A 27,568-nucleotide genomic window follows, 5' to 3' on the forward strand; every position below is an offset into this window, starting at 1 on the left:
AACTGGTGTGAAAAATCGTATTTGAAGAAAACTTGCTTTGTAATTAACCTCACTAAAGATTAGAACCACTGCCTATATGTCAGTTTGTCATACTATAGTGGCTTGCATGTTGGTGTGATGCTGGAAGCTATGCCACTAGTATTTCAAATACCACCAGAGTCAGCTATAGTGGGCAGATTTCAGTGGAGCTGCCAGACTAAACCAGTCTAGGAAAAAGTCCTGGTGATCTGCTTCCAAAAATCAGCCAGTCAAGACCCTATGGATCACAACAGAACATTGTCTGACACAGTGCTGGAAGATGAGCCCCCCCTAGGTTGGAAGACACTCAAAATTCACAATGGCCTCAGCAATGGACTTAAGCATAGCAATAATCATGAAGATGGCACAGGACTGAGCAGCAATTTGTTGTGTTATACATAAAGTCATGATGAGTGGAAACTGATTCAATGGTAACTAACAACAACAACAACAGAGGTTAGAAATCAGTCCAATTTTTGCTGTTATTATTGTTGTTTTCCTATGCACTAACATCCTTGGCATATCCTTTTTACAGCCTATAAGAGGAAGTTCATAAGTGCAAGGATGAGCGTAGACCCCAAAATCTCTCTCTCAAGTCTACCCCAAGAATAATGACTTCAGAAGTTCTCATCAGATCAGCATTTTTATATGAATTTCTTCAGTACAATCTTAGTGTCACTGAGAGCTGCTTTATTTAGTTTTGTCTTCCCAGAGGATGTGTAATTATTTCAAACAGTGCTTGGACATGTTCTAGAGATAGGTGTTTTGCACACGTATCATTCTTGCCAGCAGTTGCTATCCTCATGCTTTAGCCCGAACACCGACCTCTTTCCTGTTTTAACTTCTATGCATATGTTTCGAATAGGACTAATTCCAGTGGCCACTTTGGGAAACTTTGACATGAATATAAGGACAGAGTAGAACTGCCCCATAGAGTTTTCAAGGAGCAGCTGGTGGATTCAAACTGCAGGCTTTTGGTTAGCAGCTGTCGCTCTTAACCATTGCACCACAAGGGCTAGTCTCCCTCGTCGTTGTAAATCTAATAAACTTAGTTTCATTTGACCAACAATTTTGTCTTTTAGTCTTTTGTGGAGTCGATAATTAACAGTATTGAAAATAATCACAACAAATACAATTTAAATGGTACTAATGAAAATTTTTAATGGACCACATTACATTAAATAGAATTTTCTCAAAGATTGTAGTATTTTTAATGTAAGGTTTTACTTTTAAATGTAAACTTTATCAAATTTTAAATTCAGTATAATCTTTATGAACTTTTTAATTTACCACCTAATAAAACAGTTATTTACCTTGGAATAATACTTCAATGAGATGAGAAAAAAAAACACAGGTAAGAGTCTTACCAGAAAAAATAGAATTAAAGAAAAAAAAAGTGACTTCCCTGTTATTGACGTATAGATTAGCTGTGAATGTAAGAAAATCTCCTTTTTCTTCTTAAAAAGATTGAACTGAAAGCTAGGGCATTCGGTAGCGTGCCTGCCATATGCCGAGGGTGTGACAGAATGGGAGCGTTTACAGACCAAATTAAAATGTCTCATGGTCGTCTCCCAAGTGGTTCTGAAGTGGAGGAAATAAAAGCCAAGGTCAGGAAAATGTCACCATTTGAACAAGCTGTCAAGTAGCCTCCAAGGAAAAGTGTCCAGATGACTTCTATATAAGTAAAATAAGTCATTTAAGGGAGAGGGTATGATTTAAATATGCCTGCATTTATGAGTCGGAATTGACTCGACAGCACTGGGTTTGGTTTGGTTTTGGTTTTGGCATTAAGCCTATCAGAGATTGGAGGAACTACATCCTTTCCAAATTCTTATGGGGAGAAAGGTCTTAAGAAATTATATATATATAAAATATATATATATACATATACACACACACGTAAACCAAAAACCAAACCCACTGCTGTCAATTCTGACTCATAAAGACCCTATATGAGATTATCTATCATCTATCTATCTATCTATCTATCTATCTATCTATCTATCTATCTATCTATCTATCTATCTATCTATCTATCTATCTATCTATCTATCTATCTATCTATCTATCTATCTATCTATCTATCTATCTATCTATCTATCTATCTATCTATCTATCTATCTATCTATCTATCTATCATCTATCTATCTATCATCTATCTATCTATCATCTTTCTATCTATTTATCTATCTATCATCTATCTACCTATCTACTCATCTATCATCTATCTAATCTATCTACCTATCATCTATCTATCATCTATCTATCTACCTATCTATCATCATCTATCTATCTATCATCTATCTATCTATCTATCTATCTATCTATCTATCTATCTATCTATCTATCTATCTATCTATCTATCTATCTATCTATCATCTATCTATCAATCATCATCATCTATCTATCTATCATCTATCTATCTATCTACTCATCTATCTATCTCTCATCTATCTATCTACCTATCTACTCATCTGTCTATCTCTCATCTATCTAATCTATCTATCTATCATCTATCTATTTACCTATCATCTATCTATCTATCTATCTATCTATCTATCTATCTATCTATCTATCTATCATCTATCTACCTATCTACTCATCTATCTATCTCTCATCTATCTAACCTCTCTATCTATCATCTATCTATTTACCTATCTACTCTATCTATCTACCTATCTACTCATCTATCTATCTATCTAATCTATCATCTATCTATCTATCTATCTATCTATCTATCTATCTATCTATCTATCTATCTATCTGTCTGTCTGTCTGTCTGTCTGTCTGTCTGTCTGTCTGTCTGTCTGTCTGTCTGTCTATCTATCTATCTATCTATCTATCTATCATCTATCTATCTATCTATCTATCTATCATCTATCTATCTATCATCTATCTATCTACCTATCTACTCATCTATCGATCTATCGATCTATCATCTATCTATCCATCTATCTATCTATCATCTATCTATCTATCTATCATCTATCTATCATCTATCATCTATTTATCTAGCTGTGTCTGTCTGTCTGTCTGTCTATCTAATCTATCTATCATCTATCTATCTATATTTTTTCCCTCCAGTTCCCTCTACTTTTGGTGGAGAGAGAGCAGGAACTTCTTTACATATTCCGGTTTTAAAAGATGTCCATTATATGGCGTGGGGTGTTGTGGGAGAGAATCGCTGTAACACGGTAGTTAACACCGTAGGTCCTCTGAAGAGGTAATTGCAGAGTAAGTCCGGGAAGTTCTTATCCAAACCGACTTCCTTGTTGATGGACTAGAACACCACACATCTGTGTCCTGCTATGTTTACTCATAGTATGTTTCTTATATTTGGGCACATTTTGAGGTTAACAGACGTGTTAGTTTGGACTGTTGATTTTCAAAAACTGCAGGCTGTGGTCATGAATTCTTAATATTTAAAACGTATGGTACTCAATATTCTTAAAGAGTTAATTGTTTAAAACTGTACAGGAAAATGAAGAGGAAAAAGTTTGTACAATCATGGAGGGGGTAGATGAATCATTTATTTGCAGAGGCTGAATATGACCCATAGCCTACTGCTGTCAGGTTGATTCCAACTCATAGCCACCCTATAGGACAAAGTAGAACTGCCCCACAGGGTTTCTGAGGCTGTAAATCTTCACAGGAGCAGACTGCAACATCTTTCTCCTGCAGAGTGGCTGGTGGGTTCGAACCGCTGACCTTTAGGTTAGAGGTGGAGTGCTTAACCACTGCAGCCCCAGGACTCCTTAAAGGCTGGGTGCATACTGCAAACTACGGTTCCAGTTCCAGTCCTTGACAATAAAACTGGTAAGAAGATGAGATGGGCCAGGTGGAAACTGGGACAGAGAGACACAGACAGATCTTGGGACACGTTAACTCTAGGTTCACTAAACCCTCTACAGACAGTTAAAACCTCATGCCCAGGCTCTCCTGGCTTGGCGCCTCCACAGAAGTGCCTTAATGGAGTTGAAGAGAGAAGCCGTGCCCTTGTCTCTTATCAAAGGTTATTGTAAGAAACAGACATATAAAGGAAATTCCCCTATCTTCGGGAAAAGTGTAGATGAAGACATTACCTGTTAATGTGAGTTGATGTCCTTTTTAGGATTTTACACAATTTTTTTTTTTTAAGTTGAATGCATATGTCTATCTTTTGACTTATTTGAGGTTCAGCTTGATTCCATAAATATCTACCTGCTATGTATATGTACAGGAAACCCTGGTGACCTAGTGGTTAAGAGCTAAGGCTGCTAACCAAAAGGTTGACAGTTCAAATCCACCACCCAATCCTTGGAAACTCTCTGGGGCAGTTCTACTCTGTCCAATAGGGTTGCTATGAGTTGGAATTGACTGGATGGCAACAGCTTTGGTTTTAGTTTTATGTATATGTACAAGGAGCCCTGGTGGTGCAACAATTTGCTCTTGGCTGCTAACCAAAAGGTTGGTGGTTCAAACCTGCCCAAAGTCTCTGTGGGGGAAAACAAAAACCTGGCAATCTGCTCCTGTAAAGATTACAACCTAGGAAACTCTATAGGGCAGTTCTATTCTGTTGCATGAAGTTGTTTTGAGTCTAAATTGACTTGACGGCACCCAACAACAACAATGTATATGTATACAACACACACATACTCATGCAAAGTCTGGGTTTCCTTTTTTTTTTTCTCTGTGTCAAAAAATGAAAACCACTTAAGTCATTATTTTTGTTTGTTTTACTTCTTGGAGAAAAGTAAAATTAAACTGAATATCTTTTTTCCTTTGGTCCCTGATATTATTTTCCACTTTTTAAAATTAGTTTGTGTAGTTCTATTTTATGGTTTTTAATTTTTTTTTCAATGTATATTTATGGTAAACAAACTTAAGCAGCCAGGAAATCAATAAGTTGTCAGAGAATCGTTTTGAATCTGTGGCAGTGACCCATATACATGACAGATTTATTTGTAAATGAGGAGACTTACATCAGATACAGTACTAAACTTGCCCAGCGTTTCACAGACAGTTCATGGCAAAGGGAGCCTCTTGATGCCTTTCTATCTGAGCAGAGCTGGCATTCCTCATTTTCGCCACACTTATTCTTATACTGAAGTTCCTGGGTGGTGCAAATGGTTAACGTGCTGGGCTGCTAACCAAAGATTGGTAGTTCAAGTTCACCCAGAGGTCCCTCGGAAGAAAGGCCTTGGAGATCTACTTCCAAAAAATAAACACTGAAAATACTACGGAGCCTAGTCCTACTCTGACACACACGGGGTCGCCATAAGAAGGAGTCAACTCCAGGCAATGAGTTTTTTTTTTTTTTTGCTTTATTTTTTAATTCAGAGGCAACTCGTAGTAATGAGTATAGTCTGATATCAAACATTGTTATATAGTTAGTAGAGAGATTTATAGTGATTTCACTGTGGTTTCATCTATTCAGTACAAAACACAATAGATTTAAAAAAATGCACTGCAAGAGAGGAGAAAAAAATAAGAAGAAACATCTGCCTTTTGCTTTCATGAAATCTTGTGTTTCTTGTAACATCAGAAAGGAGATCAATTTATTTCAAGGTTCATGATAGAAGCATGCAGAGCTAATCATCTGGAAAATGAAGGACAACAGGCACATATTATATCATCACTAGTGGTTAAGAGCTCAGCTGCTAACTCAAAGGTCAGCAGTTCGAATCCACCAGCCACTCCTTGGAAACTCTACGGGGCAGTTCTACTCTGCCCTATAGGGTCACTATGAGTCGGAATTGACTCAATGGCAACAGGTTTGGTTTTCTTTTTTAAACAAAGGTGAAGTTCCCATTATGGTGGTGCTCACCAAAGCAAAGATACTGTTAAACTGTGTTTGACATTTGAGAAGGTAACATGAATAAGTGTAGTGTGAATAATGGAGATGTAATATTATAAATACCAAATGAGATTGTGTTCAGACAATTCAGAAGAAATGAGAATATCTTACCAAATTTGATTGCCAATGAGCCGAGAACTATCTGCTACTATTTCAAGGACCAATTGTATCTCCTGTCTGATGTACAGAGTACACTATTTCCTTTGGAATTGTGTATCCAAGATTCAATTCATATGTATGTATAATGTAGAAGAGAAAATCTAAGCATATAGATACAAAAAAACACATTTACATAGATGGAACTATGCATTATTGAGAATCTAGAGATTCTTGTACTCTCATGTTACTAAAGCACAATATGTGGAGAAATAAGTGGAATAAAACTGGAAACCACACTGTTGTTTCAGGATGGGAAAATGGAACAATGATGTGTGTTCTCAATAGCAATTTGCATATAACTATGTATTTTTATGTATATTAGTTTTCTATTGCTACATAATGAATTACCACAAATTTAGTGACTTAAGACAACACACTTTTGTGATCTCACAGAGTCTGTAGAACCAGAGCTTGGGCAGGCTTTTCTGAGTCCACGTCTCAAGATCTCACAAGGAAGTGATCGCTGTGGTGATAGGCAAGGTTCTCATCTGAGGGTTGGACTAGGGAAGAATCTATTTCCAGCCTCATTCAGGTTATTGGTAGAATTCATTTCCTTAAGGCTTTAAGCCTGGGTTTATACTGAATCTCCACTGGAGGCTGACCTCACATCCTACAGGCTGCCCACAGCTACCTGCCTTATGGACTCCTTCATTGAATTCACAACATGGCTGTCTATACTTTCAAGGCCTCAAGGAAATCTCTCTCTCCTGTATGCTAAAACAGTCTTATACAATGTAATGTAATCATGGATATGACATTCCATCATCTTTTGGTTAGGAGAAAGTCACGGGTCTCACCCTCTCTCAAGGAGATGTGTATACTCAAGAACATACCTTATTGAGGCCTACCTTAATATAAGTTTACCATAATATGCAATTGCATGTGGGAACAAGGAGGGAATATGTAAAAAATTAAAAGTAATCTCAATAAGAGATTGGGAATATGTGGTGGTTTTTTTTCTTTTCATTTTGAGTTGAAATTTTGTTTTAGAAGGAAAAGTAAGCTTAGGTCAGCTTTCTTTAAATATAGCACTGCCATCCTAGATGTTCTCCAAGCAGATTGAAAATACCTGGTCATGTATAGACTGCAAATCACCTGTACAGGAGCACCTGGAAAGCACTTACAACTTCATAAAATGTCTTCTTTGTCCTACACTGTTTGTTATTAGAAACAACCATACAAAAATGAGCAAAAAAGAGTGTACGGATTATCTGGCGCATAAGATAGCTTTTCAAACACAAACCAGGTAAACTTGTTTTCCCTAAATCTTCATCTAATCTTCTCACTTGTTTTCCCTACTCTGTCAAAAATATGCAGGTATGCACACATATGATCTTTATGTGTAAAGATCATATAAAAGTTACTGATTATTGGGTATCTATCACGTACCATTCAATACCAAAAGAACTCTGAGAGATATGTATTAATAGCCTCTTTTACAGACAGAGAGATAAAATTTCAGAGAGGAAAATAATTTGACCGAGAAAAAAAAGTAACAACATAGAGTATTATTCAAAGAGCTTTCCATTTATTAATTTACGTCATCTCCACAACAGCCCTATGGGGAGAGTACAAGCATTTCTCCCATTTTACAGATGATGGAATTGAGGATAAATGACTTTTCCAAGGTCACACAGCTTTTATGTGGCAAGGCTAGGATCTAACCATGGATGATTGAGATCTGGAACCCATGTGCTTAACCACCATGGAGTGCTGACTCCAAGGGACAAGACCAGGATTGAAAGAGGGGTTTATTACCATACTCATTTGGTTCTCTTTCCCCATCACCACTGACCCCTGCAAAAAGAAAAAGTACCCATGGTTCTCAACAGTGTAGCTGTTAACTAATGCTGTTTAATCCAAAAGTTAGATCTCTTCACTCCTCTACTCAAAATCCTAGAATGGTGTCCCATCTCAGAATAACTTGGTCTGATCTTCTCTCCTTCTATCATCTCTTATGAGTCTCTTGCCCCCTGGCACTCTCTGCTCTAGCCATGCTGGTCTCATTGCTTCTCTGGAACATTCCAGACAAGCTCTTGCCTCATGGTGTTTGTATTTGCGGTCCACTCTGCCTGGAGTGCTCCTTCCTGAATCTTTGAATAAAGTGATCCCTTCCTCCAGATTTTTATCGAAACGTCACTTTCTCAGTGTGAAATTTCTGGGCTAGACTGTTTGAATTTATACCCCTCTCGCTGCTCCAACATTTCCTGTTATTTTCACTATAGGGTCGCTATGAGTCAGAGTCCACTCGATGACAACAGGTTTGGTTTTTTTCTATTTAGCACCTTTCACCACCTAACATATTGTCTAGTTTGCTTGTATATCTAGTTTATTGTCTTCTCCCTTAGTCAATTATATGCTGCAGAAAACAGATTTTTGTGTGTTGATCACTACATCTTTAACACCTAGGACAGTCCCTGGTATTTAGTAGTTACTCAATAAATATATGTTGAATTAATGAGTGAATTAATAAGTGATTAGACTGGATGTAACTGTCCACATCATTTCTCTTAAAAGCCAGGAAGAGTTATTTAACTAGGAATCCAAAGTAGTTTTATGACCTTGGAAAAGTATTGTAGCCTCTCTTGGTCTTTGCTCTAATATCTGAAACACGAGGGGACAAGAAGGAGGGAGTGCTTCTCTTCCTCTGATCCCACCATTGCTCATTCCATCCCTACCCAGCACCATTACCCTCCCTCACTCCACACAGAGTAGTTACTTATCTGATAAGTCAGCATTTAGTACACTAATCAGATGATATTTACTGCTCAGCAGGCCTCGAAACCTTAAAGTAGTGATGATCTTCGTGTGTGAACTTTTTTATACTCATCAGAATATGTTGATAGTTTCCAAGATGATTACTTGGAATGCAAAAAAAAAAAAAAATTATGTATATGCTTGTTTAAATACATGTCTGCTCTTTATATAGAAACCCTGATGGCACAATGGTTAAAGCAACCGACTGCTGACCAAAAGGTCAGTGGTTTAAAGCACCAGATGCTCCTCAGGAAAAAGATGTGCAAGTCTGCTTCTGTAGAGATTTACAGCCTTGGAAATCCTGTGGGGTTTCTATGAGTCGGAATCGACTTGGTGGCAGTGGGTTACTTTTTATATGGAAAATAGTGGCAAGTAAGTTTGAGTTCTTACTAAGAAGGTGTAGGCCTCCTTTTTGTTTTTGTCCATTTACTTTCTTTTTTTAAATTGTACTTTAGATGAAGGTTTACAGAACAAACTAGCTTCTCATTAAACAATTAGTACACATATTGTTTTTGTGACATTGGTAACCAACCCCACGACATGTCAACACTCTCCCCTTCTTGACTTTGGGTTCCCTATTACCAGCTTTCCCGTTCCCTCCTACCTTCTCGTCCTTTATCCCGGGCTGGTGTATCCGTTTAGTTTCGTTTTGTTTAATGGGCCTGTCTAATCTTTTAATCTTTTAAGACCCCAGACACTACTCAGCAAAGTAGAATGTAGAACATTTTCTTTATAAACTATGTTATGACAATTGAGCTAGATGTTCCCCAAGGTGATGGTCCCCACAGCCCTCAGTCTTTGTCCATTGACTTTCAAGTCATCCTAATTTAGAACTTTTTAGAAGGACATTTTCTTCAAACATGTCAGATCAAAGACAATCATCATATAAACACATGACTTTCATGTCTTTGTGCCCTTCCATTGATTTGATCAAATATATTGTTGGGTGATGATAATGTATACAAGAAGGACTCACAATTAAGACTAAAATCTAGCTTTGGGCCTTCAAAAAATGGAAGGCACCACTATCTTCAAAACGTGTGTGTGTGTGTGCGCCTGTGTGTATGTTTTCAAACTGACAGGTACTGGGGGGAAAATGAAGGGACCAACCAGTAATTTACTCTGTAGGGACCATTTATCTTTGTGAGTCATGGAGGGCATGTGGTCCAGGGTGTGGGTGGGAATTTTCCACACCAAACAATGCTAATGATAGCTCATCAGGTGGAACAACAAGGATGGTTTGGTGGCATTATGGAACTAAAGCCATAATGGCACTTTGCTAAAAGGTTAAAGCATATGAAAAAAAAAAAAAAAACATATGAAGTGGGAGGAATGTAGCAGCCTTATGTTAACCAAGCTACCATGTGTGAAAATAAGTCCTGGGCATTCCCCAAAATATTTTAAGTGGCTGTAAGTGATTATTAGCCAGAACTGCTTCTAGTAATCCCAGCTCTACTTCACTCAAAACGTGAAAAGGTCTAGTTTCTGCAGCAACATTTCTTGTTCTTAACTTTTTTTTTTTCTATTTTTTAGTGTATAGGAAAATATTTTTTTCAGAAGTAGTCATACAAACCGGGGTAGTTGGAACTATGCCTTTATTTATATCTCATAATTGTAAAGCTTGCTATTTTGCTTGTCTCAAGAATGAAATATCATAATATTTGGAAATAAATAATATGCTACCATGGAAGTACCATAACATAATTTTATCCCATTTCAAGTGATATTCTTTTTTTAATTCTTTCAGATTACGTGTAATAATAATCTAAAATTTAAAGGAGCATCCTTATTTAGGGGACAAGGATAAAACTCCTTATGATCCATGAGAAGATATGTTTACATCCCATGAGTATTGGCTTGGTGGGACTAGCATTTTTTTGGTGGTAGAAAGGATGTGAAATGTGGAGGTTTTGAGTTCTTGCTGTCAGCACATATTGTACATGGTAGGTTTAAAAATACTTGGAAAAACTGTTAACAAAGTTCATGGAGTGTCCATATCAATGCAGAGGTCATTGGGAGGAAAAATGCTATTTTGAAGAAAAAGATTGTCTCTAAGGGAGGAGCACATCCATCTTAGAGTTAGATAAGGTACCTGAAAAAGACATTTTATCAAGTCTTTTTATTTGAGAAGATGGGCCCTTCTTGGGCATGGTTGAGGTGTTTAAGAAATTGAGATAATTTGCTGTACAAGAGGAAAAGATTTTAAAGTATCGTTATAGGAGGAGAAGGTGAGAGACAGAAATCAAAAACAGAGAGATCTTGCCAAGATAGTGGCAGCTCAGCATCCAGTGGTAAGCTCTTGTCATTTTTGGCCCTGTAGGGTTTTCTAGGCTGTAATCTTTACAGGAGCAGATCACCAGGTCTTTCTCTCATGGAGCCATTGGGTGGGTTTGAACCTTTTGGTTAGCAGCCAAGAGCTTAACTATTGTGCCACCAGGACTCCTAGGTGGGAAAACTAGGCAAAGAAAATTCACATGTCAGTGATGACGAGCCAACTTTAGGAAATCTGATATGTAGCCTTCAATATTTAACTTTCTTCTACTGGCCTGTGTTGTAAAACATCTCTGTTAATTTAGCCATAAGTACATATCTGTCCCTTACAATGATGGCCTTTTGCTAGTGTTGGTGTTGGGGAAATACAGGAAGGAGACAATGTACGTGTTTCAAAAGACAGAAGGTAAAATATGCCTCATTCTAAAGCTTGAGCCTATAGTCACCCCATGATACTCTCATAGTCACAGCTGTCACAGAGCTACCCATTCTCAGAAAGAGGGAATCTAGACCTCATCTTCCAATGGGAGGCAAATCAAATAAGGTGTGGTCATCTTTAATCTCCCCCATGTGTTTGTCAGTTTGTTGTACTGTGGGGGGCTTGCCTATTGCTGTGATGCTAGAAGATCAAAGACCAACATAAAGAAAACAAAAATCCTTACAACTGGACCGATAAGCAACATCATGATAAATGGGGAAAAGATTGAAGTTGTCAAGGATTTCATTTTACTTGGATCCACAATCAACAGCCATGGAAGCAGCAGTCAAGAAATCAAAAGGCGCATTGCATTGGGCAAATCTGCTGCAAAGGATCGCTTCAAAATGTTGAAAAGCAAAGATGTCATCTTGGAAACTAAGGTGCACCTGACCCAATCCATGGTATTTTCAATTGCATCATATGAAAGCTGGACAATGAATAAGGAAGACCGAAGAAGAATTGACACCTTTGAATTGTGGCGTTGGTGAAGAAAATTGAATATACCATGGACTGCCAAAATAATGAAGAAATCTGTCTTGGAAGAAGTACAACCAGAATGCTTCTTAGCAGCAAGGTTGGCGAGACTGTGTCTTACACACTTTGGACATGTTGTCAGGAGGGATCAGTCCCTGGAGAATGACAGCATGCTTGGTAAATAGGGGGTCAGCAAAAAAGAGGAAGACCCTCAATGAGACGGATTAACACAGTGGCTACAACAATGGGCTCAAGCATAACAAGGATTGTAGGGATGGCTCAGGACGGGGCAGTGTTTCATTCTGTGGTTCATAGAGTCACTGTGAGTCAGAGCTGACTCAATGGCACCTAACAACAATAATATCTTTAATCTGTCACAGCGGGTAATGATGATATTGTCAGACTTCTCCCTTTTGATAAATCAGGAAGTTTCAGGTCTGTCCCAATCCCTGACTTGTATGCCAGAAAGGGAAAGATTGTTTCAGTTGACCAGCTCCCTCTAGGAAGACGTATTTCCTAATGATCAGCCCTTGTGTTTGGATTTCCAAGACCCCAGGATGCCAACATTTTATTGCAAATGTTTCATTATATCTTTTTTTTGTCTCTATTAAAATTTAAACTCCTTGAGACATGGGCCAGTGTTATTGAGTGTTTTGTGCCCAGTGGCCTGCAGTGCCCGGCCCATGGCAGGCTCTGAATAATTTTGGGTTGGATAGTGATGGACCAGATCAACAACTACTTGCTCTTTGGACAGCAGTTTTGTTGATTCAACAGAAAAAAATGACAGATTATTTTAGACTGAGACTTAGGGGAATGTTCGCTTATTTTTTTCACTAGATATTGTGTATTAACCTGTCTTTTAATATTTTCAGCATAAATATCAGCCTTTCTCATTCTCTAATTACCTGTTAATAAGCTTAGTCTATATCTCCAGGATTAGTAGCACTTGTTTTTATAGTCATGATACGATTCCCTGGGTGGTGCAAATGGTTAAGAGTCTAGCTACTAACTGAAAGGTTGAAGGTTTGAGTCCACCCAGAAGCACTTCAGAAGAAAAGCTTAGCAATCTACTTCCAGAAAAATCATCCACTGAAAAACATACGGATCACAGTTCTATTCTGAAACATGGGGTTGCTGTGAGGTGGAATCAACACGATGGCAACTTGTTTTGGGGAGGTGCTCACGTACCTAGTTTAGTTTTTTGGATAATATCTTTAGTTACTACCATGTGTGAAGAGTTGCATTATTTCAATTGCCCTTATCCCTTTTATTTCTCAAATATGGTATTTGATTCTTCTCCAAATGATAGCTGATGCCTCCTTAGATTTGTTATTTACCTTTTCTTCTTGTTACTTCAACCAAGATAATAAGTCAAATGAAAACTGAATTTGAACAGCATTATGTCACACCTCTCTGAATAATAGACCAGAGAATCTGAAAGGACCTTAAACAAGCAACTCAAATCTGTCAATAGCTTGTACAATGTAAAGGGCAATTTTGAAATCTCTTAATAAAAATAAATGTTTAAATTTAACCTTATGTCTACCAGAGCAGAATAATTGCTGATGCTGAAAGAAACTTACTGGGATCCCACATCCATAGGAACACCAAATCTTCAGATCATTTGTCATCATTTCCTACTTTTAGGTCCCACAGACAGCTTTAGAAAAAAAAAGAATTATTTTTGATTTTCAGTGCTCTCTTAAGTCTCTTGAAAGAACATTCTTTTGAAAGACTATTCTGTAACCGTGTTTCCACATAGGATATGGTCTAGTAAGAACTGGAAGTTAGAAAAAAACAGTTTTAATGCCATAGGGACCTTCTGTGGCCTTGAAGTAGAGTGAGCATCGGTTATGATTGCCATGAACCTTAACACCATCAGCATAGCTGAGAGAGGTCCCTCAGAGAATACTTCTCCTAGCTGCTTTTTGCCCCCAAGTGCCACGTCTATTATGAATCATCAACATGCTCAGCTTCAGACAAGTATTTTATCACCATATTATGTATTCATTGCAGTTAACATAAATTAGATATCTATTCCTTAGCCCAAGGTTTTCTTAGGTGAATGCATTGTATGCTTACAACTGTAAATATGTATTTGCAAAATTGTAAGACTATCTTCCAGCATACAACAACCCTTATTTGGAAATAGAAAAACAGGAGAATGTGGTTAGATGAGAAGAGAATAGGTAAACAAGAGAGGAGTAAAGGTTTTGCTACATCGTCCTGGGGAGAATAAATCAAGCTCAAGCAAAATAAATACTCTTATAGGGTCGCTACGAGTCAGAATTGATGGCAACGGGTATGGAAAGATGAAGTAGAAGCATGTATGAGAGGGAGGGATGGTGAGAGCTGGTTGTTTTACCCTTAGTTCTGCTACTTCTACAAGGCATCACCACACAGTATCCAGGAAAGTAGACTCTGCCAGGAGTTCAAGTTCAAGCTCAGATCCTCCACTGATAATTGTGTCCCTCTGGCAAACTTCCTAACCTATCTATGCCCCACTATCCTCTGAAAAACAGGAATAGCTGAACATAGCCCTCGAGTCGTTTTGAAGATTTAGTAAGTTAATACATGCAAAGCATTTAAAATTTTAGGTAGATAATTGTCATTTTTTCTACGTTTGAAAGTATTTGTGTAAGAATTATGCTAGTCACCTGGGCTGCATTGGGAATTTTTCCATATTTCTTATGATCTGGAAAATTTATATGCCCACATTAGTGAGTTTACTAAAACATCAATCTCAGTGCTTCGCTTTCTGGCTTTAAAGTTCTTTCGCTGTGTCTAATTAAGGATTCTTAGTTGCAAGAGTAGCCATGTTCTTTGACTATAATCTTCAGCTAATGATTTTTTTACTCCCAATTTGATATAGAATTAATTTTGTAGAATTTTCCTTAACTTTCCTTCTTCAAAACAACTCTGTATCTTTAATGATATTTCTGACTTATAAAATATACCCCATGCATATTCCAAGACTAATTCATCAAACACCTCTTCTCTGCTCTGAGCCATCTCTTCCTCTCCATAAATCAAGCTGTTTAGAAAAGAAACGTTCTCAAGTGCACACATCTTAAGACCAGATTTTGCCATACTCACTCTCTTCCTATTTCTGAGGTGATGGTTCATAGCAATTTTTAGGTAACTGATCCCTTTCTGTATCAGTGAAATCTTTGATCCTTTCCACAGCAAAACTTGCAAAAGTGCATCTATGCCATATTTTACCAACAATTTAAGGAAATTCACAAACAACTTAATGCCCATTTATGGGCTTTAGTGTAAGAACTTTTCCCTGCATGTATGATGCCATCTTAAATTTCAGTCTCCATTCCCTCTCCCAGCATTCACTTTTCAAACTACTGCAACTTGTATTCTGCCTCAATGTGGAGGGTTTCACTCACAATGTTTACTATCTTCTTCCCTCACCAAAAGGATGTATACCAAGATGGAGAGGGGCTTTATCTATTTTGTTCTTCACTGCATTCACATACTGAGTATTGCAGTTGTTGTTTACTGTTGGGTAGATTCTGACCCCACTTGCAGAGTAGAATTGATCCTTACAGTTTCCAAGGCTGTGACCTTCTTCAGTAATATGTGCTAAGTTAAAGACTATGATTCAAAACAAAGTAAATGTGCGAGGCTTTCTGTGACTACTTCTGTGAATTATTCAGTAGATTGTAATGGTAATGATTATACTTTGGGACGAGCAACATCTTTATCTAGATTAATTTCCTTAAGATAACTTGGAGTATTATACAGCTCTTCCTTATAGAGTTACAAGATGTACAGCCAATTTTGGAATGAGGGTGAGGAGCAATGGTTAGGGTAGGAGACAGCCTGAAGGGCACTATGACTTACCAAAATCTCCTTAAGGACAAAGGATTTGTGTGTGTGTGCATGTGTATCTCAAATATTAAGTACAGAGGAGTCTTGACTACGCATTCTATAGACATTCTATCAATGTTTATTGAATTTAAACGAACAAGGATTAATTTAAAGATGCAGGGTAATGTGAAAAGATAAATGACTTTCCCGGTTGTCTTGAGTTCCTATTGATAATATGGCTATATCATTTTGCTTACAATTTGATCTTTGCTAATCATTCTACGTAAGCATACTCGGATACAGCTAAAGCTTCAGTGTCAAGCACAAATTATTTGGGGATTGATATCTTGTTGGATGGTGTTTGAAAATCAGCCCATTATTTTTGGGAGTAAGATATTGGGTATGGACTCATATTCTTTGATGTATTTCGATTAACTCAGAGAAGAATATAACCAAATTTAATAGGTGACTTTTCTCTTTGCTTACAATAGGAAAAAAAAAAGTCTTTGTGCACCTTCGTGTTACCACCAAGATAATTAATTATATTCTATGTATAAAGTGCAATGTAAAAAGTTTTCAAGGTAATCAAGTTAAGCTGCAAAGAGGAGGTGAAAAAATTATATAATACAACCCTTTGTCTTTACAATGATGAAGAATTCACTTTGAAAATAATAATTATTTTAAAATATTTGTTAATAAAAAATAGCATGTGTATATAAAAAAAAAATATATACTCAAGGTAAATGTCATTGCCAGTGTGGTTGTAGCCAACCTACGCTCTGAGAAGTGACGATGCCCATATTACACAGATATGATGCAACAATGGACAGGAAATTGTATTAATCTCTTAAATCACTCAATCTTCAGGGATACATTTTTAAAACAGGCAACATCGGAAAAAACTGTTAGATTTAAAGTCCATGAAAACAATGCATTTTCTTCTTTGTATGCATTTATGCTATTAATCTCCTTTACCTTTTTGCCTTTCATTTTTCCTTTCTGTATTCCTAGTTTCTAGTGTACTATCTTTGCAAATCAATGGGAACTTTGCTTAAAATCATTTCCTCTGATGATTAGGTACAAAATCGAAGTATTTTCTCTTGTTATGACCTCCTCTAGTTATCTAAACAAAGTCATGCCTCCAGTTTAAACAACAGCAACAAAAAACACTTTCACAAAGCCTTTTCTGGTTAGAACCATATTTCCCTTGCTCCTCTTTGTCTAAACATGGCACATTTCTTACCTTTCTCTCACTCGCCCCATGATGTGCACAAATCTATGTGTGCATTTATGCTGCAGATCATTGTGTATTGATACCATTGCTGAGCTGCTGCTTTTTCATGATTTTTATGTTTCCCAATGTCTTAGGCTCCCTTCTCTGGCTGCTCCACAACGTCCAAGAGAGCAGGGTTGAATCTATTTCACATGATCTGTATTCCTTCGTGCATAAAATATATATTTCTTGCAAATGGTGATAGCTGTCTTACTTTGTGCTTTTGGCCACCTGTATGTATCTCGTTCGTCAATTACATGATAGCACGCGCTCTCGCTCTCTCTTCTTTCTCTCTCTCATGCCTGTGCTTCCTGAAAGGCTCTATCCAATCTCTGAATTCATGCATGAGCAGCTGGAAACAGAGTGGAATTCAATTCACTTATAGGGAGCACTCTGAATTTTGTCTGTTTGGCAGAATTTTAAATATGTAATAGAGGGTGTCGTGGAGGGAACTGATTTTGGAAATCCAGAACTCATTTGCATCCATATTGTATCTGTGTCAAGGATTTAGGAAGGTCAAACACTCTCATAGAGATCATGTAATAGATAGGGGTCAGCCTCCATACAAAGTTCTTGATAATATTTATTCATGAATCAGGGCAATCGCAACAATAATATAAGTCATTGCCCAAAATATCTTTGCTGAAAATTTTAAATAGCCAGATGGTGGTTTTGCAGCCTCGTATCCTTTTAAAATATGCTGCAGTCAATAGATTAAAAGCCAGTGAGAGAAAGGGGAGTTGATACTCCATGTGAAAGTAATATGGTCAGGACTATACATCTGTTGTTGGCAGAGTTGAAAGAGAATAAAATGACAGAAAAAATAGTAATTTCCTTGTTTTCATTAGGTGCCATCCAGTCAATTCCTACTCATAGCGACCCCATATGACAGAGTCGAACTGCCTCACAGGATTTTCTAGGCGTAATCTTTACCAGAGCAGATCGCTGAGTCTTTCTCCCATGGAGCCAATGGGTAGGTTCAAACTGCTGATCTTTCGGTTAGCAGCTGAGCACTTTACTGTTGTGCCATCAGGGCTCTTTAATTTATTAACAGTCATCAGCTTTTGAGCTAAAAGAAGTATACTCGATTTGACCCTGATCCAGTCATTCAATTGTCTAAGAAATTTCATGACATCCGGTCTCAGAAATATAATTGTTAGAATGCAAGGTTTTAGATATAACTGTATTATCCTTAGATTTCCATGAAAAGCCTCCTACGTGATAACATCCATGAGCTTGTTTCAAGATGGTTATTTTACATTAAATGCAAAACTCTCAAGTCATTTGCCTTATAGTGTTAAATAAGGTTCAAAGCTACTTGTTACTTGAAGAACCCCAAATAGCAGTCGGCTACCTCCTGACACAGAAATGATTGTGCTTACTCAACACCTGGCTGTAGCTTGCGTGGCTCAGAGCTAGGCCTTAGAAACATCCAAGCCTTGAGAGGAAACTGAGACTTATGACTATCCCACTTGTAATTACTTGATAGATGCAATTACCTGTTATATCTGCGTTCCTTCTTTGAAATTGTTAATATAGGATACAGATAACTTTCATATGTTTGAGAATCATGGTAAATGGGAATCACAAATTTCAACCAGATGTCCAGTTAAATAAATAGTTTTTAAATAAAACTTTATTATTATTTTAGCTAAATAAGCAGTTATATTAAAAAAACCCAGCATTTTAGAGCAAATATACTTTATGCTACAAAAAAAAAAGGCATCACTTAATAGTAAATAAACTCAAATGTCACTTTGGGAATCCTGTCTCCTGCCCTCATATGAATATTCCATATAATTATTGATATAATTGATAAAATTACCCAGTTAATGCCTGTGATGATTAAGATTGTGAAGACTATGCCTGGGGAAAATGTTGTCAGATTTGTGTTGGAATATGGGAACCTTCCTGGGAAGAAGTATGTGAGGCTCTTCTGTGATGTGCTGGGAAGTACAATAATAAGGAATGCCATCAAGACACAGGATAGAAGTTCATCTCAAGGAAGCAGGAGTCTAGGTCAGCTCAATGCTTGGAACTCCATCAGGGATTCTCAACACTACAGAGCCTCCCTGCCCCTTATTGTAAAAAACACAGACATCCACTATACTTGGTAATCATCATGGGCATAGCCTGTGACTAGAACTGAAAACCATACTGGAAAATATGGGAAAAATATTAAAGAGGGCACAGCTGAAGAGAGGTTGCCTGAACAGGAATTCATGAGGTAGAAAATATCCAGACACAAGCATGAAGAGACAAAAGAATGGAAACTAAAAAATAAAAATATTATTAGGGACACATAGAAGCCTTGAAAAGACCTAACACCACCAGCCACTCCTTGGAAGCCCTCTGGGGCCATTCTACTCTGTTCTATAGGGTTGCTATGAGTCAGAATCTACTCAATGGCAATGGGTTTTTTTTTTTTTGTTTTTGGTTTAACATATGTGTAATTGGGATAATTAAGTTAATAGTGCTTTGCCAGATATAAATCCAAGCATTTCACTTACTACATTAAATGTAAATAACATTCTAATTAAAATATGTTATTTTTGAGATTGCATACCAACCAAAAAAACTACTTACAAGAGATGAAAATAAAAGGACACAAAAGTTGTAACAGTATGGTGGAAAACACTAACCAAAAGAAAGCCAGGGTAGCTATGCTAATATCAGGTAAAAATTTTAATTAAGAACCTTTCTTAAAGATAAAGAAGAATATTATATCATGATACAGAAATACATTCCACAGGAAGATGTATTATTTTTGTTATATAACATCTTAAATCTGTGTGTACCTGCTAACGTAGCTTTAAAAAATATACACGTGCATATGTATATATATATATGTGTGTGTGTGTGTGTATGTATATATACATATCAAACAAATATCAGAACTAAAGAAGAAATAAAAACTCCACAATCATGGTGGGAGGCTATAGCATATCTCATTCTGTAGCTAAAAGAATAAGCAGAAAGTGATATGAAAAGGATGATGACAAAACTTGCCTAAATGATCATATACAGAAGGGATACATACACAATAAAAATGCATATTCATTTTCAAAGGTTTATGTGTTATTTTCTAAAAGGATGATACACAAGAACATAAAGCAATCTTAAAGATATTTCAAAGGACTGAAAAACTTAAGGAACAAACTAGTTGGCTATAGCAGAAGTTAGTTATAGAAACTACAACAAAAAAGCACTAAAAAATGTCAACTGTATGAAAAGCCAGCCATAGAGTTAAACAAAAATCTTGGATTAAACTACCCTGGCTACTGAAAAATATTGTGAACTCAATGATAATAAAAACTCAGTGCATCCAAACTTATGAAATACACTTAAAGTTTTGCTTAGAGGGAAAACAATATCTTTAAATTCATATATTAGAAAAAAAATATGGGTTAAACCAATGATCTAAGCTTTTTTCTCAGGAAGTTTGGAGGAAAAAAAAAGAGAGAATAACAAAATAACCCAACAAATATAAAAACAATAATACAAAGTTAAAAAGAATGAAATGGAAAAAAAAATACATAATAGAGAAAATTATCAAATTAAAAACTTGGTTATTTTAAAAAAAAAAAAAAAAAAGACTGAATTGGTGCACCCAAAGCATGACTGAAAGAGACAGCGAACCTTACCACTCTCAGGAATAAAAAATCACTTCAGGCCATGCAGAGGTTAAAAAAATAATGCAAGGACATTATGAGCAAGTTCATAACAAAAAAATTTGAACATATAGGTGAATCGGATACATTTCTAGAAAACTAAGATTAGGCAAATCAAAAGAAAAAATAGAAATTCTAAGTTTCTATTTCTATTTAAAAGAACATAATTTGTAATTAAAATTATTTCAATAAATAAATCCCTATGGCCAAAGAACTTCTCTATTGAATTCTAAATATTGAAAAAAGAAAGAATACTAACCACACAGCTCAATAAAAAATAAGAAACATTTTTTCAACTTGCTTTATGAGAATAGCATACTGTAGACACTCAAACTGGCAATGACACAATGTAAAAGAAATAATTAAAGATCAATACCACAAATATAATATAGATGCCAACATTTTCAATAAACTATAATACAATATAAAACAGTAATACATTTTGACTGAGATTTATTCCAGGAATAATTAAGAGAATAAAGTAAAATAAAGAGAATAAAGTAAAAAATTGTAGGATCATATCAAGTAATGAAGAGAAAACATTTTATGAAATCCATTACTCATTCATGACATAAATTTTAGCAAATTTGGAATAGACAGAACTTCCTTAGTTTGATATAGTACCTTAAAATAACCTATTCATGCTGAATGATGAATCCTGACTTATTTCCCATCATATATGTAAAGAGGCAAGACATTTGCTCTCACTGCTTCTACTCAAAACTGTTAGGAAAATTTACCAAGCTATAGAGAAGTTAGGTTTTTATACCCAAGAGAGTGACACATAGTTCATAACTGGTCAAAATTAGGTTTGTTATACATAAAATATGATTGAAAAAGGCACTTTAATCTTTTTTATTGTGTTAAGTGTGTAGATATATACAAACATCACAATAAAAAATTTATAGTGGCTTTAAATATTGTTCAACCATCACTATTATCCATTTCCAAATTTTTCCATCACCCTTGACAGAAGCTGGTTGTTGTTGGGTCCTGTCAAGTCAATTCCAACCCATAGCGACCCTGTAGGGCACAATAGAACTGCCCCATAATGTTTTCCAGGCTGTATTCTTTATGGCGGTAGGGTGAATAAGTATGATGAAAAGGTACAACCCTGACACACGCCTTTCTTGATTTTAAACCATGCAGTATCCCCTTGTTTTGTTTGAACAGTTGTCTCTTGATCTATGTACAGTTTCCTCATGAGCACAATTAAGTGTTCTGGAATTCCCATTCTTTGCAATGTTATCCAGGATTTGTTATGATCCACACACTCAAATGCCTTGGCATAGTCAATAAAACACAGGGAAACAGCTTTCTGGTAGTCTCTGTTTTTAGCCAAGATTCTTCTGACATCAGCAATGATATATATCCCTCATTCTCTGTCTTTTGAATTCAGTTTGAATTTCTGGTAGTTCCTTGTTAATGAACTGCTGTAACTACTTTTGAATGATCTTCAGCAAAATTTTGTTTGCATGTGTTGTTAATGATATTGTTCTATAATTTCTGTATTCATTTGGATCACCTTTCTTGGGGACAGGCATAAATATGGATCTCTTCCAGTCAGTTGGCCAGGTAGCTGTCTTCAAATTTCTTGGCATAGACCAGTGAGCACTTCCAGAGCAGCATTAGTTTGCTGAAACATCTCAATTGGTATTTTGTCAATTCTTGAAGCCTTGTTTTTTTATGAATTCTTTCAGTGTAGCTTGGGCTTCTTCCTTCAATATCATCAGTTCTTGATCATATGCTACCTCATGGAATGGTTGAACATCGAACAATTATTTTTGGTACAGTGACTCCATGTTTTCCTTCCATCTTCTTTTCATGCTGCCTGCATTGTTCAGTATTTTGCCCATAGAACCTTTCACTCTTTCAGTTCGAGGCTTGAATTTTTTCTTCATTTCTTTCAGCTTGAGAAATGCCAAGTGTATTCTTTCATACGTATTCAATCTCTATGCTAAGCAAATAATCTGAGAAGCTGGACTATGTGAAGAAAAACAGGGCATCAGAATTGGAGGAAGACTTATTAACAACCTCTGATATGCAGATGGCACAATCTTGCTGAAAGTGAAGAGGACTTTTAGCACTTACGATGAAGATCAAAGACCACAGCCTTCAGGATGGATTACTCCCCAACATAAATAAAATAAAAACCCTCACAACTGGACCAATAAGCAACATCCAAATAAAAGGAGAAAAGATCGAAGTTGTCAAAGATTTTATTTTACTTGGATCTGCCATCAATGCCCATGGAAGCAGCAGTCAAGTAATCAAACAATGTATTGCATTGGGCAAACCTGCTGCAAAAGTGTTAAAAAGCAAAGATGTCACTTTGAGGACTAAGGTGTGCCTGACCCAAGCCATAGTGTTTTCAGTCACCTCGCATGCATGCAAAAGCTGGACAATGAATAAGGAAGACCAAAGGAGAGTTGATGCCTCTGAATTATGGTGTCCTTAAAGAATATTGAATGTACCATGAACTGCCAAAAGAACAAACAAATCTGTTTTAGAAGTACAGCCAAAATGCTCCTTAGAAGCAAAGATGGCAAGACTTTGTCCCACTTACTTTGGACATGTTATCAGGAGGGATCAGTCCCTGGAGAAGGACATCAAGCTTGTTAAAGTAGAAGGTCAGCGAAAAAGAGGAAAGCTCTCAATGAGATGGATTGACACAGTGCCTGCAACAATGGGGTCAAGCATGGCAACGATTGTGACGATGGTGCAGGATTGGGCAGTGTTTCATTCTGTTGTTCATAGGGTCATTATGAGTCAAAACTAACTCCAGGGCACCTAACAACAATAACAATTTTTATGGGAGCAGATCCCCAGGTCTTTTTTCCCATGGAGTTACTGGATGGGTGCAGACCTCTGCTGTTTCAGTCAGCAGCTGAGTGCTTAACCACTGCAGCACCAGGGTTTTTTTTGACAGAAGCTCAAAACCATTGCCATTGAGAACTGCCCCATAGGGTTCCCAAGGTTATAATCTTTACGGGAGCAGACTGACATCTCTCTCTTTTGAAGCAGGTAGTAATTTCCAACTTCCGACTTTTTAGTTGGCAGCCAAGCTCTTAACCACAGAGCCACCAGGGCTCCTGACAGAAGTTTTGTGTCCCCTAAACAACAAGTCCTCCTTTGCCTCATTTCTGTCTTTCGTATTCATTAAAAACTTTGGTCTTTATACACTTGTCTGTTCTAGATATTTCATATAAATAGGATCATACAATATGTATTACTTTGTGACTGATTTATTTAACTCTGCATAATGTTTTCAAGCTTCATCTGTGTTGTAGCATGTCAGAATTTCATTTCTGCTTAAGGCGGAGTAATATTCCATTGTATGCATGTAGAGCCACTTTTGATGATTTATTTTCTTTATGCCTTCTTTCTTTTTTCCTTTCTCCCATCTATTAAACTTCAAATTGTCAAACTTTGTCACAAATTTAATTGTTTATAGCTTTCCTGCTACAGATTAAATTGTGCCCCCCCCAAAAAAAGATTTGTGAAAATCCTAGCCCTTGCACCTGTAAATATGACCCTTTGTGGAAAAAAAGGTTTTCTTTTGTTATATTAATGAGATCATACAAGAATAGTGTGGGTCCTAAACCTAATCACTTATAAAAAGAGTAGAATAGACACAGAAAAACACACAGAGGGAAGACAGATGCAATGTGAGGACTACAAGCAAAGAGAAGTCAAGGATCACCAGCAGACACCAGAAACCAGAGAGAAGCCCACAGAAGGAATCAATGTACTTGAGATCTTGATTTGAACTTCTAGCTTCCAGAAATGTGAGAAAATGAATCTAGTTCTTTAAAGTCACTGACTCGAGGTATTTTTAGTTATGGCATCACCAGGTAACAAAGACATTCTCCTGACATAGAATTTTTCATTCCTTATCAGCACCTGACTAGAGATTTGTATATGAAGACACACGTTAATACTATTATAAACATATTGAAGTACAGAAAATCAGCTTCAATACAAAAAGATAATTTGATAATTTATCATTTCATAAACATGACACAGCTAAAAACTTACCAATAAAACCAAATGCTATATATTACACCTAGATTTTACGCACATCACATTTCTATTGCACAATTACACAGAAAGAAAGAACATTTTGTGAATACCTTATAAAATTGGGAAAGGGGGATTTCTGTTGTCGTTTGCAAAACTTTCATTTTCTATGGATCTTTAGGGAAACATTTTCTTCTTGCCTTCTACAGCTGTGTCTGAATACATAAAAGGGGAACTATTTAGTTAATTGAATGGGAAACATAAAAGCAAAAGATTTAGGAACCTATCTTACATATGGGTACAATAGGTTACCATCTCTGTATTTAGTATTGCAGGATTCAAAACATATCACATTAAAACCTCACCTATCACTTTGGCTCATCTTTTGGGATGAAGAATTGTCTCCAGAACTTGTGTTTTAAAAAGGCATGGAGGTCATTTCAGCAAATTTCAGTAAGAACTAAATGAATTTCTATTCTGTATGAGATATTGTGTAAGGTATAAAAATAAATGACATGCTAGAAGATCCTGTGGTCTATTCATGGAGAGAGAGATACATGGACATATAATTTAATTACCTTAATGTCTGAACTCCAGGGTGCTCTGAACTCCAGGGTGCAGCACTCACAGTCTATGAAAGCTCAGAGCACAATGCCCTGCATCGGAGTTACAGTATTAACATTAGTCACAGCTCTGCCCTGGCCCCGATCCCTCTCTACGTAATTGCATCTACTCTCATAGCTTTAATTACATTGGTCCATAAATCTATATCTCCAACTCGAATCTCCCTCTAGAGTGCAGTACATTGTGTATTCATCTGTCCACTCAATTTTTCCAGTTGGCTATCTCACATATGTCTCAAATTCTCTCTCCTTCCCCTGCATTCCAGCGCCGACTCAACAACCAGAATGGTCTTTAGAAAACACAAATCTCTTAAGGATACTTCTTTTCAGCATGTTGAGATTTTCTCATAGTTCTAGGATAAATTCCATCTTTAACACATTTTTCAAGTTATCATATGTGTAAGCTCCATATCAAGAATGCAGATCTTCCATATCAGAGAGTAAGTATACCCACCTTTTTCTCCAAAGAGAGACAATCCTTGTATCTTCCCAAGGCCTTTGCTAAGCAAGCATTCTTAAAAGAAAACCATTGCCATCGAGTTAATTCTGACTCATAGAGATCCTAAAGGAGAGAGTAGAACTGCCCCATATAGTTTCCAATGCTGTAATCTTTACAGAAGCAGACTGCCATATTTTTCTCCTGCGGAGTGGTTGATAGGTTCGAACCACCAACCTTTCAGGTAGCAGTCAAGAGCTTAACCATTGTGCCATCAGGGCTCCTTGAAAAGATAATCTGGAAAAATGGTGCTCAGTGCATCTGCTTGCAAGACATGTAGACACATGAGAGACCCCTGAGGAACTATCAACATCCCTCATTTCAGCAACTCCCCTGCTCCATAGACTACTCACTCATATCACATACAATAACGTCAGCTACCTTATTTTGCATGCTTTTTTATTTTGAAGATTTCAATCCCAGTATTCCCTCTGACTAGAACATTTTCTATGTCCGGCCTGGTCACTCATCTTAAATGTTACCTGCTCAAGGAGTGTTTGCCTGACCCCAATCCTTATTTTCCAACTTCCAACCTCTCCCTTTCCTAGTACTTGGCATACTTATAGTTATGTATTGCATCCACGCTTATATTTCCTGGTCTATTATAAGTTCCATAGAACAGGATCAATGCCTCTTTTATTTACTAATTATAGCAAAATTTCTGAAACATGATAAAAAATAAAGTTTTTTTTTTAAAATAATATTTTATTGTGTTTTTAGTGAAGGTTTACACAGCAGTTTAGGCTCCCATTCCACAATTTCTACATAGGTTGTATGGTGACATTGATTACATTCTTCACAATGCACGAACTTTCTCATCATTTCCATTTTAGTGGTGCCATTTCCATTAATCTACTTTTAATGCTCTTTTACATTCTCATCGTTGTTTTAAAGTAATTGTTGACCATTTGGTCTCATATAAGTGATTTTAAAGGAGCACAGTACCTAAGGATGACATTCATTATTTTTGAGCCAAATTCTTATTTAGCTAAAAGATGACTTCAGGAGTTGATTTTAGCTGAAGATTTGAAGACTATCTCAGGGCAATAGTATTGGGGAATCCACCAGTGTCAACTAGCCCAGGATGTCTGTTTTGTTTTGGGTCTTTTTAAGAATTTGAGGTTCTGTTCCATGTTTTTTTCTCCCATTCTATCAGGGTCCATCTGTTGCTGCCCTGATTACAGTAGTTAGTAGCGGTAGCCAGGTACCATCTGGTTCTTCTGGTCACAGAGTAGATGAGGTCATGGTGCCAACTGGTCTTTGACAAAGGTGCCATGTCCACTAATTGGGGAAAGAATAATCTCTTTTTATAAGATTTTTTCAAAACCTACACCAATTCAACAATTTCTACATGTACAATTCAGTGACACGGATTACATCCTTCAAGTTGTACAACCATTCTCACCCTCCTTTTCCAAATTGTTCCTCCATCACTAATATAAATTCACTGCCCCATAAGATTTCTATATAACCTTTTGAATTGCTGTTGTCAATTTGATCCCACCACATAATGCTCAAGGCAGATATTTTTTACTAGTTTTTACTAGTTAACTGTTGTTTGTTTTAAGAAGACTTCATGGGATATTTTTGGTTTAAAGATTATCTCATGGCAATAGTTTCAGAGTTTCATCTACCCTCTAGGCTCCAGAAAATCTAGAGTTCATGAGAAT

Source organism: Elephas maximus, chromosome 11 (genome assembly GCF_024166365.1).
Source record: "Elephas maximus indicus isolate mEleMax1 chromosome 11, mEleMax1 primary haplotype, whole genome shotgun sequence".
NCBI lineage: Eukaryota > Metazoa > Chordata > Mammalia > Proboscidea > Elephantidae > Elephas > Elephas maximus.